The following is a 13,519-nucleotide window of genomic DNA, read 5'->3' as shown; positions in this document are numbered from 1 at the left end:
CTGCTGCGTGAAGTGTGAAACTCGGATTTATATATTAATTGATAGGCCACTGCATATGTTAAACTATTATTAAAGTGTGAATGTGTGATGATGTGTGGCAAGGCTACAATCAAATTAATGTTGCATGCTATAAAAATCGGCCTCTCAGTATTATTTGTTCTGAACGACAATGAGATACACATACATTCTCCAGATTAACAATGTTGTGTGTATGTGCTCCCGCCGGCAACTGCAGTTGCCCCGCCGCTGTATATGATGTGTTATCTCCCTCGCGTGGATTCATAGGCTGCCTTCCCAAATCAGCTTGATTTTCGTTAAAAAAAAAATCAGCTTGATTGGGGAAGCGTGCATCGCCAAAGCACTGTCATGGACTGGGGCGATGGATCGTGGGCTTCCAGCTGGGCCACGAGATGGGCTTTCCAAGTGCTTCCGTTGGAACAGGAGCAAGACAATAAAGGACCGAAGCGACACGGGAACGGACATCGAAAAGAATATACCGAACTCGACTCGTCTTCCTCCTCTGTCCGACTCCTGTACCTGTTCTTGCTGTCTCTCCCGATTCCTTGCTATTCCCAGTCTAAACTCCCTCTGATTCTTCCCCCAAATTGTATCAGTACTGCTGTAGTTGCGAATTGGTAGTGAAGGTTCATAACAAGCACATGGTTAGAATAAATTAAGATTGTGCACGGGAAGAGCTAGCTAGCAGATCTGTCAAACTTACAACACCAGGCAAATAATCCCACACAAATAGAGGCTGCATTTACATGGCAACAGAAAAGCAATCTATATGGGCAGAGGATGATGCAAATTTATTCTCTACTACCATTATTAATAGAAGGCCTGGAAATTAAAAATACACACAGGAGTCAGTGTATACATATATGAGGAAAGGAAGGGAAACATACAAATCACTCTCAGCAAGCATATATAGTGGCACGCACACACAGCAGCAAAAAGCATTGCTGCATAAACAAGCCACTCACCCCATAATGAAACGTGCGGGCGCGAAAAGACATAATAAATAAGCCACATGGCAAGGAGGATGGGGGGAGCAACTCATTTTACACGGCGTCCATGTCCCTTGGCGTTTCACTCTGGACTCGATCTCTGGAGTATACTCCTCGATCAAGTAGTAGGTAGACGAAGCGCGGATGTTGTGTGAGCATTTCCCGGGGACAGCGGAGGCCTACTCGAGGAAGCACCATCTTGTAGGGCGCCGTTGCTGGCGTTGTCAAACCAGACCTCTGATGGGTGACCATCATTCACCGGTTGCTTGTTTTTTCCCAAACAAGGTGTTTATAATACCAGTAAATAAATTTTATTGGGCCTCAGCAAACTTAAGGTTTATCCATAGGAAAATTTTCATGATTTGCTAGGAACTATCTCTAGTAATATTCATCATAGATGATAGATCATAATTGCATATAACAATGAAGAAATATAAACAACACAAGTCACAATGGTGGATCGGAGCATCAGACATATGGGGGCCGAGATGGCGTTAATTATATTAGGGGGTCTTTGAGCGGTGGAATTCAGGTTTTAGGTGGAGTTCTATATAGGATGTGTGGACCGGCGTAGGAAGATTTTTTTGCCGAGAATGGCATGACTCTAGGGTGTCATATGGATCCATATGAAGAATTTTGACAAGAATATAGAAAATTTTACCTTAACCCGTCGAAAAAGGAAAGTTTTCTTTTTATTTTTGCCAAAATTATACACATATTTTGAATAGAACCTTAGCAAATATATTTATGAGTGCAAATAAATAGCCGATATACAGAGAGTAATGCATGAGAAAAAAGAAATGACAAAGCAATAAAGTAGACCGGCCGGCCGGGATCTAGTACGTACCATGTGATGCGCGAGGTCATTCCAGGATCCAATCCGAAAGATGAAATCCCACCCCATCTTGACGTGTCGTGGCGGATTCAGCTGCCACTTCTGGATGCCGGCATGATATATAGAGCATCGCCCAGAGATGGGTGATGAGCTCGCCGCCTTGCGAGAGGTACTGCATGTGCTCCTCCACGTCGTCCGATGGCGCGGAGTACACCAATGCCTTCACCCAGAAATCTACCAGCAACTTCCACCGATCAGCTGGAGCCATTTCTTGATTAGTTAGTCCCTTCCCCAGCTTGACACCCAGGGCATAGACCCAGTATCCAACACCCTCAGATGGATTAAGTGTAATATCATCCGTGTCGCAACTGTCCATTGCCCGTAACTTGTCTCCTGTTCCGGTCGTCCAGCTAATCACCACTTCCCTAACTTGAGCGTATGCCCATTTTGTAGTCTCGAAGAGGCCAGGGAGTAAGCGCGGTGCTGAAGCAGTATTTGGACAGAGCCGTGGCCACGCCACGATCCTTGTTGTCTTCGTCTACAACATGAACTTGGTCGTGCAGTTCGCAGTAGCATGTTGCAATGTGCCACATGAGAATACAAGACACGTATATCATCTCATTCCTATCGGTAGCCTCAGACGATGGCTTAACAGCTACCTTGACAGAGAAGCCTGGAAGCTGGCAACCTCTTTGTCTATTTTCCTCTTCGGAGGATGCCCAGCCACTCACTTCATCGGACCTCATCTTGTCAAGAATAAAACAACCAATGGATGTTTTCACATCACAGTGCAGGTCACACGGGGACTCCTGGAGCCGCCCTTCAACATTTCCTGGAGCTCTCGTCTTATGTACTGCAGTCCAAGCAGGCCCAAACACCTCTTTACAAGGGACTTTAGATGAGAACAACATTTCCCGATAATTTGCTCCAGGAATAAGCACACAGCCATTATTTGGGTGCAGAAAGGAACACAGCCGCAAAAATTCACCAGAAATCCGCAACAGAATATCCGATTGTAGAATACCTGATGGCAGCCCAGAAATCCCCAGAAACCCACCCTGATGGAACCGGATTCTTCAATCACTGAATGTTGCCCGAGCTTATTTTGCCATAGGTAGTATTTGTCGTCATACCAATTGATCTTGAGAAGATATGCTCTCAGTTTCATTCCCCAGCTCACATCGTCGGCTTTAATTCTCTTTTCTTCTTTTATATTGCTCGCCGTATGATGATTACTTTTGTCCAGAGTCTTGCTGACCCAATCACAGGCAAAGGAAACTCTGGACCAATTTGAGGTCCAGCAGCGTAGCATCTGCACCACCTGTAGTAGAGCTAGAGACACCAGTATTACTCCAGTAATAACATAGTCCGCTGTTATGGTGTTCACAAATATGGTGCCCGCAGGAGCAGCACGGCGGGTCATCCTCGTGCCAGGTATGGCGGCCACTGCCCCTACGAAACATATGCCGACAACCGAAGCAAATGCCCAGACGCTAGCATTCTTCGCCTCATAGTAATGGAGGAACGTGTTGCTGGTGTACAAGATGTCGTATAGGAAAGCAAACACAATCTCAGCCACCTTGTAGGCCCGCTCGTAGTTTTTAACCAAGGGCTTTGTGCCGTCGGCCACCGCTGGTGTAATGCCGCTGCTTAACCCAAGGAAACGCCGGTGCAACAAATGAGACAGAGAGAAGGAGAGGCACACATCCTTGCAGGCATCAAGGGCTGATTCTACAATCTTACTAATGCCTTCTTCGCAACTCATGGAAGCTATATCACCCATGTCAACCTCCCGACGATATCCAATAATTACGTCAAGCTTCCTATCAACAATTAAGTCTTTTTCTTCATCAGCATCTCCAAAAGAACATTTTCTAATCCTATGTGCCGGAATCTCTCTGATCATGTTCCGCATAGAGTTTGGCAGAACAAGTGCCATTGACCTATGAAATCCCTTCATGAAAGTCACGGCAGCTAACACACAGATGGCTACATTACCAATATCGCTAGAGATGGTTGTGATGCTCATTAGCAGGACATATCCAAAGTAGAGACAAAGCTGATACAACATATTCCAGAGCTGGTTTTTGTTGTCGAGCCCAGACGCAGCAGCTGAGTCGACGCAACAAAGGAGAGCTAGTAAGGATACCGCCCATATCGGGTACATCTCGCTCTTCACCCGTGAAGATTGCATTAGGCCAATGCTGTATGTCCCAAGGGACAGAAACAATGCATTTGCAGCCAGGAAACCCTTCTGGATGATCCAACTCTTGGACCAGCGGCGGCAATACCCAAATGCAGCAAGGAAGAAAGAGAGAGCAATGGCCACCAACGCTAATGCCTCGATTCGGATCACTGTGCCCCTAGGACTCTTCCACATATCTCTCAGCTGATGCAAAAGGCTTTCTTCTGATGCTGCATTTCCCAAGTGTTGCTGACTCATATTCCCCATTCGGCGGTGGCCCAAGTTAGAGGAAGAAGAAGAACATGTGTGTCATAAAAGCTAGGCTTTCTGATTTAGCTACAGGTTTGCTCATGAAGGGAGTAAAAGAATAGACTAATCTAGAAATACGTAATCGACCTTTACATCCTAATAAAGAAGACATAAGATCCAAATTGGCAATGCAATGGACTCCAACCAACTGAGGCTATTCCAAGTTCATAGCTTATGAATTGCTACTTTACAGTTTACTGATACATAGTTAGCGCTGGCCAGTACTGTTTTGCTTGACAGTTTTCTACACATATATTTCCTAAATAGAAAAACTAACATTACATTCATGGTTTGGATTTAGAGGTGGACCTGGAAGGCTCCCTCTCCTACCCACTGGTCTGCACACTACAGGAGACGTCCTCTTTGCCGAGGGCTTGTGGGTTTGCCGAGGGCTACATCTCGGGCACTTGGCAAAGGGGGTCTTTGCCGAGGGCCAGCCCCAGGAGCCCTCGGCAAAGATAGGCCCTCGGCAAACAAACAGCCCTCGGCAAAATAAATCTTTGCCGAGGGCCTAGCCCTCGACAAATTGGCCCTCGGCAAATATGGCCGGATGGGTCATGACCACTGGCGTTAGTCTTTGCCGAGTGCCCGCCGTCAGGCACTCGGCAAAGATTTTTTTTTAAATATTCTTTGCCGAGGGCCATTGGCCAGGCCCTCAGCAAAGACCCCTTTGCCGAGGGCCAGGCTAGACCCTCGGCAAAGAGGTTTTTTTTGGTTTTTTGAACCCAGTTTTTTTGTGGTGCTATAATACATTATTTAAATCTCAATTTTAAAATTTGGGCCAAATTTGACTTTTTTTGATATATTTCCCTAATTTATTTCTTTTCGTTGATTTTTTTCGAATATTTCAAATTTGAACTGCAGGTGGATGGAATAATGCAATTTAGTGATTCGAAAAATGTTATTCATGGAATTTGGTGTATGCTGAGTCCCTATCCACGAACTCGCAACAAATTTCAGGCATCTTCTTCACGTAACATGACGAGGAACATGTCGGAAAAGTGTTTTTAAATTATATAAAATTCATACGAAGTCCGAAAATCATGAAACTTGTCGAGGTCTCATGTTATCGCATGTGTAGGCTGTGGTAAAAATTTGAGAAGGTTTTGAGCAAGTTGTGACGTCGGATGCCTAAAACCCAGATATCTCCACATGTAGCGCGGCCGCCCCGCGCGCCCCACCGCCCACCACCGCGCCGCCCCGCGCCCGGCCGCCACCGCCACCCCGCGCGTCCCCGGCCCCCGGCCGCCAAAGGAGGAGGGAGGAGGAGCAGGCCACCGGAGGAGCCCCACCCCGCCGCTCGCCTCAACCCGCCGGAGGTGCCCCGCCCCGGTCGCGCCGCCTGCCCACGCCCACCGGCCGGCCCGCCCCGAGGAGGAGGAGAACCTCCGCGCCATCCGCCGGCCACCGGAGAAGGAGGAGGACCCCGCGCCACCCGCCAACCCCGTCCATGCTGTCCGCCGTGCCTGCCCCCGTTCCGAGGTGCCCCGCCCCGGCCCCTTGACGCCACCCCGTCCGCGACCCTCGCCCCGTCCGCGGCCTCCGATGTCTAGGTATGCCCTTCCCTCGCTTCATGGTGTACAATGCTGGTGAAGGAGGAGGTCTAGGTGGAGGTCGAGGTGGTGGTGGCGTGCAATGGTGGAGGTGTAGGTGGAGGTGGAGGTGAAGAAGGAGGGTAGTGTGTTCGTTGAGGTGGTGGTGGTGTGGTCGTTGTGGTGGTTGTGGTGGTGTGGTCGTTGTGGTGGATATGGTGGTGTGGTCATGGTCATTGTGGTGGATGTCGTGGTGTGGTCGTGGTGGTGGTGGTGGTGGTGTGGTGGTGGTGGTGGAGGTGGTGGTGTGCTGATGGTGGATTAATATATATCTGGCTATCGGCCATCGTGCCGTATTTGTTCCCTTGATATGTGGTTGTCGGCCATCGTGCCGGTTTTTTCTTACAGGTTTTGGAAACCTCCCCGTACAGGGGAGGTTTTGCCGAAATTTTCAACTTATAGTATTGTGTTTCTTCTTTTGCAGAGAAGAGCACGTTAGAGGGGACTCGGCGACCCCAATCCTCTTCGTCGGCGTTGCGGATCTGCCTGCACAACATCGCCTCGTCACTGCCCCGACTCGCCATTGCCCCGCTAGCCTGACTCCACCGCCACCGTAGGTATAAATAAGCCCTCCTCCCGTATCATTGTCTTAGATCGCGTAACCCAGTTAGGCGTCTCCCGTCCGAAAGAGATACGGTCGTAGGTATGCGGATCTTTGCATATCTACGACCGTATCTGTTTCGGATTATCCACGTTTTTTGGACAGCCCGCGGATGCGTAGATGGGTTAGTTTCCATGGTCTGCTCCAGTCCGAGACTGAGTTTCGGCAGCTCTTCCCTGTTGTTCTCCGGATACACACTCTCCCTGGCAGGACGTGTATCGGGAGAACAGCGGGGAGGTGCTGCCGAAATTCTATCTCGGAGAGGAGCGGAGCCTAGAAACTGACCTCATCTATGCATCTACGGGTGGGATTAGGACCTATCCTCACCTATTAGACATTAGGAACACCGCGTAGATGCAATTGATGGTCACAATACTCTGTGATGTAAATGTTAAAGGATGGAGGACCGTCAGTGGATGTACACGGGCTGGAGAAGCGGCAGTGACTACGACTATGAATGGGTGAAGGGGACAGATCGTTTCTTGAAACATGCATTTGGCCCAGGAGCAGGAGGACATTCTCTAGTTTGGTGTCCCTGCAGCAAATGTGACAAACAGGAGAAAGGTAGACGAGAAGACCATGTGTAGACATTTTGTGTTCAATGGTTATACGCCTGGCTATCAGCAGTGGATCTACCATGGTGAAGCAGATCGTATAAGAGCGGAGGTGGTGAGAGCACACCTTGAGGCTTTTGATGATGATACCGGGGTAGCAGACATGCTAGATGACGCCCACCAAGCTCACTTCGCTGAACGACGTGAGAAGGAGGAGATGGAGGAATCCGCAAAGGACTTCTACAAAATGTTGCACTCGGCACAGAAACCCCTTCATGAGCGTACAATGATTTCTCAGCTGGATGCGGTTGGACGCGTAATGGGGTTGAAGGCCGAGTTAAACCTGAGTCGAGAAGGCTTCGATAAGATGTTGGCCGTGTTTGGCACCATGCTACCGGAGAAGCACACTTTGCCGACTAACTTGTACGAGGCAGAGAAACTCCGTTGTATGCTTAAGATGCCGTATGACAAGATACATGTTTGTCCGAAGGGGTGCGTCCTATTTAGGAAAGAACACAAGGACACAATTTACTGTCCGAAGTGTAAATCCTCCAGGTACCTAGAGGTAGACTCTGGTGATTATTAGAAAAAGCAGCTTCCGATCCCCGCGAGAGTGCTACGGCACCTTCCTTTCCTGCCGAGGATCCAACGGCTATTCATGATCGAGGAATCCGCAAAACAGATGACATGGCACAAAGATGGCAAATGGTACAATCCTGGGAAGATGGTACATCCGTCTCATGCTGAAGCATGGACGTACTTCAATGACAAACATCGTGACAAAGCAGCTGAGGCCCGTAATGTACGTGTCGCGCTGGCAACAGATAGGTTCAATCCTTATGGAATGATGGCTGCCCCATACACATGCTGGCCCATTTTTGTTATCCCCCTCAATCTCCCTCCTGGCATCTCCTTTCAATGGCATAACGTATTCTTGTCGTTGATAATTCCTGGACACCCGGGGAGTAATATGGGTGTGTTCATAGAGCCTATGATTGATGAATTGATCCACGCTTGGGAGAAGGGGGTATGGACATACGACTGAGCTACAAAGACAAGCTTCAAAATGCACGTTTGGTACCACTACTCCCTGCATGACTTCCTGGCGTATGGGTTATTTGTCGCCTGGTGTGTTCACGGGAAGTTCCCATGCCCAATATGCAAGGAAGCTGTGAGGTTCATTTGGTTGAAGAAGGGTGGCAAGTATTCGTCGTTCGACCAACATCGTCAGTTCCTCCCTCTAGACCATGAATTCAGAGAAGACATCAAGAGCTTTACGAAAGGTGTCAAAGTGACAGACCCTAAACCGCACTTGAGGACTGGTGCCGAGGTTTGTGCTCAGATAGATGCTCTTGTGCCCAATGAAGAAGGTGGTTTTGTGGGATATGGTGAGGAACATATGTGGACTCATAAGTCCGGCTTGACGAGGCTCCCCTATTTCGATGACCTTCTTCTGCCACATAATATTGATGTAATGCACACTGAAAAGAATATCGCCGAGGCACTTTGGGGAACTCTCATGGACACTGACAAGTCTAAGGACAACATTAAGGCTAGAGTGGACCTAGCGACGTTGTGCGATAGACCGAATCAAGCGATGTAGCCTCCTAGTGGCCGAAACAAGAACTGGAAAAGGCCTAAGGTCAATTTTGTCTTGCAAATCGATCGAAGGAGGGAAGTACTAAAATGGATCCAGACGTTAATGTTCCCAGATGGATATGCAGCGAATCTTAGCAGGGGAGTGAACTTAGGCACTCTGCGAGTCAACGGGATGAAGAGTCATGACTACCACATATGGATTGAGTGGCTTCTTCTGGCGATTAGTCTTGTTCATTCTTTGTGATTGCAGGTGATTGAACAAAGATGGCGAGCAGACGTCCACGCCGTGACACGCCCTCGGTTTACGGGAGAGACCGCCCTCTCCTTCGAGGTGAGGGGTCGTTGTCCGGGGCAGCGTCCATAGGAGGTGACGAGAGGACGACCAGGGGCAGCAGCCACAGGAGGCAGCAGTCTCCTCCCTCACCATGTGACGAGGTGCTGGAGGAGGAGCACGTGACGGCCACGGCCACATCCTCATCGGAGGACGAGAGGGGTTAGCAGATGGGCGAGGGAGGCGAGGCGCTCGAGGGCGAGGGAGGCAAGGCGCTCGAGGGTGAGGGAGGCGAGGGGCTCGAGGGCGATGGAGGGGGTACCGCTACCCGGACTCCCTACGAGCGAGGTCCCGCGAGCCTCCCTCCGGTTCCGCTTCCTCACAACCGCCCAATGATTCGGCCTATGGCAAAGAGGTAAGTAATTATAGATGTTATCATAACTACTTCATAAGATATGTTGGAAATCATAAGAGAAACTGATAAATTTTCTTAATCACTTGTGCAGGTCCTGGTTGGTTTTGTCAGGTACTCCATCACGCACCCCCGCGAGCATCCTTGGTGTTTTGTGCAGGAAATGGTACCCCGGCATTGTGCAACTGTCCGAAGAGCCGGTGGTGCGGGAGCCGGCCTCCAACTGGGATAGGTACGCGCTGGTCATGGATGACACTTACCGCAACAAGCAGGAACGGGTATTGGCGGAGTTTTGGGTAAGTTTCTCTCGCACAACATTGCTTAATACATCTCATTCATTGGTTAAATGTTTTATTGAAATAATGAATGGATACATCGGTTTTGTATACCGAAATTTTTCAAGGCCGAAGAAGGACTTGAGGCCCAGGCGGATCGGGCGGCTGCCGCAGCTTGTAGGAAGTACGTCACCGAGATGCACCACCATGGGCGCGTCCAAGCCCACATAGACTACTACAGGTCGGTACTTAAGCAGTCCCTCCCCAAGCCTCAAGCAAGACTGATTACGCTGACCCAGGATCAGTACCTTGAGGTAGGCGAATAACATTCATAATGATTCGTTTTCATATTAAGTAGATTCAATTTCATCTTCTTATATGTCAAATACTCGATGACTTGTAGGTGATTCGTTGGTGGTGCCGATCGTATCCCGAGTGCTGGGCCATGATCGCGGACAAGTGGTTATCACAGGACTTTGTTGGCACGCACGAGAGGCTACGGGAACAGCGTCTGATGAGGCAAGGTCCAACTCACCATCAAGGCAGCCGCAGCCTCCCCGGATACAAACAAGCATACGTAAGTGATTTCTTTCATTTATTTTGATGCTCAATTCTGCTTGATTTCTCACCATCTTCCCGTCTTTCTCGCAGGAGGCTGCGCACTCGGGCGAGGAGGTCTCGGAGTTCTCTGCGTGGGCTATGTCCCACATGGGCAGGGCGTCGTCCTCTGTCTCCTTCGACCCGGCTGCCCCGCCCCAGGTGTACTCCGACCCGAACGTATACACTAAAGTCCAAGAGTACACGTCCTCGGTAAGGGACATCTATAGGGAAGATTACAATGTGCGCACTGAGCCCATTGATGCAGAGACAATCATGAGGCTCGGAGGAGGCAAGAAGCACGGGTGGCTGTGGATTGCAGACGGCGCCATTGACTCCACCACTGTTCCCTCCCTCGACGCTATCCAAGCACGGAGCACGAGCTCCAGCCAGCCCATATGCTCACGGCCTTCTCCAGCACTGCAGCAGGTCCAGGCACTCTAGGTAATTCCTGTTTTACTCATCGTACGTTGATATTTACACACCTAAATTAGGTTTGCATTACTGATACATTGGAGTGAAATATTGCAGGCCGAGCTACAAGAAACAAAAAGGCAAAGTCAAGAGCAGAACGCGAAACTGACTGCACAGCTGTAGGCCCAGCAGGTCGTGTTCGAGGCCGCGCAGAAGCAGATGGCGGAGATGATGGTGATCATGCAAAGTCTTGGGCAAGCATCGGGTGTACCTGTGCAGTTTTTAGCTCCTCCTCCTCCTACTCCTGCAGCTACTCCTATAAGTATGAAAGTTCACTTTTCGCTTGTGTTTTGCATGTATGTCGGCCTTCGTGCCTTTGTGGATGTCGGCGTTCGTGCCGTTGTGGATGTCGGCGTTCGTGCCGTTGTTTCTTGCAGGTTTTGGAAACCTCCCCGTGCAGGGGAGGTGCTGCCGAAATTTTCAATTGAGTCTAATCTTTTTGTATTCTTAGATTACTAGATGCAATCTCTAAGTTCCAAAACTGTTTTCCCGGATTACTCACACATGCAATCTCTGCTCCTTTGTGTAGCCTCCGTCCGCGGGTTCCAATCAATTTGGTAGTGCGTCACCGGGTGATCCCGCCTTTCCTTCACCACCGTCTCATAGGCTACCTTGATCAGGACTAGTGCTAGGTGATGTGGTTGGACTTTATTGTAATATTTGTGGTTTATGGTTCTGACTTGTGCTTGGATTTCATGAACTTGTCGTAATAAACGTGTGACTTGTCGTTGTAATATATTGTGATTTGTGGTTCACAATTATGGTTGTGATATATTGTGAGAAAATGGGTTCTGTATGATATATATATGTGATGGTTGATATATATGTATATATATAAAATGCTTGTGTCGATGGAATGCAAAAAACAAAAAAAAAATTAAATTTCTGCCTCTTTGCCGAGGGCAATGACCAAGGCCCTCGGCAAAGAAGGGTCCTTTGCCGAGGGCCGTCCCATTGCCCTCGGCAAAGATTTTTTTTTAAAAAAATAAAATTTCTGCAACATTTCTTTGCCGAGGGCCACGGTTGGAGGCCCTCGGCAAAGATTTTTTTTAAAAAAAAGAATAATTCTTTGCCGAGGGCCGTCCCATTGCCCTCGGCAAAGATTTTTTGGAAACATTCTACACATTTCTTTGCCGAGGGCCATGGTTGGAGGCCCTCGGCAAAGATTTTTCAAAAAAAAAGAATAATTCTTTGCCGAGGGCCCCCGGAGACGGCCCTCGGCAAAGACTCCGTCCCAGGCACCGGCGCCGTGACGGCTGCTTATGGAATAGATGATGAACACTGATGATACTGATGATAAAGATGCTCACTAATGATTACTATTTATGCTATTCATTATTCATGTTTACCTGATTATGTGTTTATATGGGCTTGTGGATAAACTTGTTGTCACTCAATTGCTAAAAGATGACTCATTAAAAGCTAATTACAGTTAAACCAGTGTCAGCCTTTTGAGCCTCATGAACCCCATGTTAAATTTGTTGAGTACGACGTGTACTTATGCTTGCTTTAATTTTTAAATCTTAGGAAAAATCCTGGATGGGTACCAGATTGCTAGAGTTTGAAGGAAATAGGTTTGTGATCAACTAGTCAGTTGTTCTTGTGGAATTGGAGTCTTCACCCGAAGATCGGAGTTGTCTTTCCGTTGTTTGCTATCTAAGGTTATGTCCTTTACACTTAGTATGTTATATATTAAGCATTGTCTATTGATATCACCTTTATTTATAGCTATATGTGAGATTTGACTTCCTGGGCTCACATATGGTGTGTATCTAGTTTTGTCCTTAAAACCAGATGCTACATCCATATATATTCCATGTGATAGTAATATAATAACAACAATAATATCTTTCTTATCTCTCGCGAGTGACAGGTAATCACTCGACTTCTACTGGATCCTATAGCATAGCAATCTACACGATCTTGACATACTAGTAGGACTCATAGGATAAGGATATATATATATATATATATATATATATATATATATATATATATATATATATATATATATATATATATATATATATATATATATATGCAAGTGGTTTTTATTCAACTCCTTAAAACTTAATGCACAAACATAAAATAAAGTGCAGAATAATAGGGGTTATGTACCGCGGCTTGCCTGGTTAAGATATAACCAAAAGTTAGCACTCCATCATAGGGACACGATCATCAAGACACCATCTTTTCCGCTAGTCCAGATGAATCTACGATCCATCATTATCCCTATTATGATATATGTGGATGCAACCCAGAGTCTAATTAATCAACAACAATCACAACCCTTAAAAGACGATTACGCCTCTCAAGCTACGAGATAACTCTAATGACTAACGTACTAGGCCACGTATCCATGTTGTCAAATAAAACGTTATTTCCCAACAAGTGTTTTAGCTATACAAACCCAAGCTGTTTCTTTTTCTATTTCATGGATTTAATATATATTCGAACTAGGACTCATTAGCTATCTTAGCACACTAACTATTCTGGAGCTACAAAAATTACAGTGATCACCTAATAATATTAGAAATTTGCTGTGAAATTTTTAGAGCCAACACTATCACCAATTTATCACAAAAATTCCTACAAGTTTCTATCTTAACAATATTAAGCATCTTAATTTAATTAGAGAACTCCTAAAAATATTATAAAACTATGTGAACAAGATATACTAGCAGATAGATCACAATTTTAGAAACCTAACAAAATTAGTTTCACCATTTTTGGTCCACTACACAAATTTATATTGAATTTACAAGTTTACCTTAGAAACTAAATTAGAAAATGCTTTAGGAAAAGAAA

At 47.1% G+C, this 13,519-nt stretch overlaps 1 pseudogene; it reads right to left on the bottom strand.

The window, feature by feature from the left end:
- Positions 1-610: 610 nt before the first annotated feature.
- On the bottom strand, positions 611-5,733 carry LOC136503966 (uncharacterized; annotated as a pseudogene).
- Positions 5,734-13,519: the final 7,786 nt, after the last annotated feature.

Source organism: Miscanthus floridulus, chromosome 14 (genome assembly GCF_019320115.1).
Source record: "Miscanthus floridulus cultivar M001 chromosome 14, ASM1932011v1, whole genome shotgun sequence".
Lineage (NCBI taxonomy): Eukaryota > Viridiplantae > Streptophyta > Magnoliopsida > Poales > Poaceae > Miscanthus > Miscanthus floridulus.
Note: the sequence above shows the minus strand (reverse complement) of the source record. Positions and strands in the feature narration are given on the sequence as shown.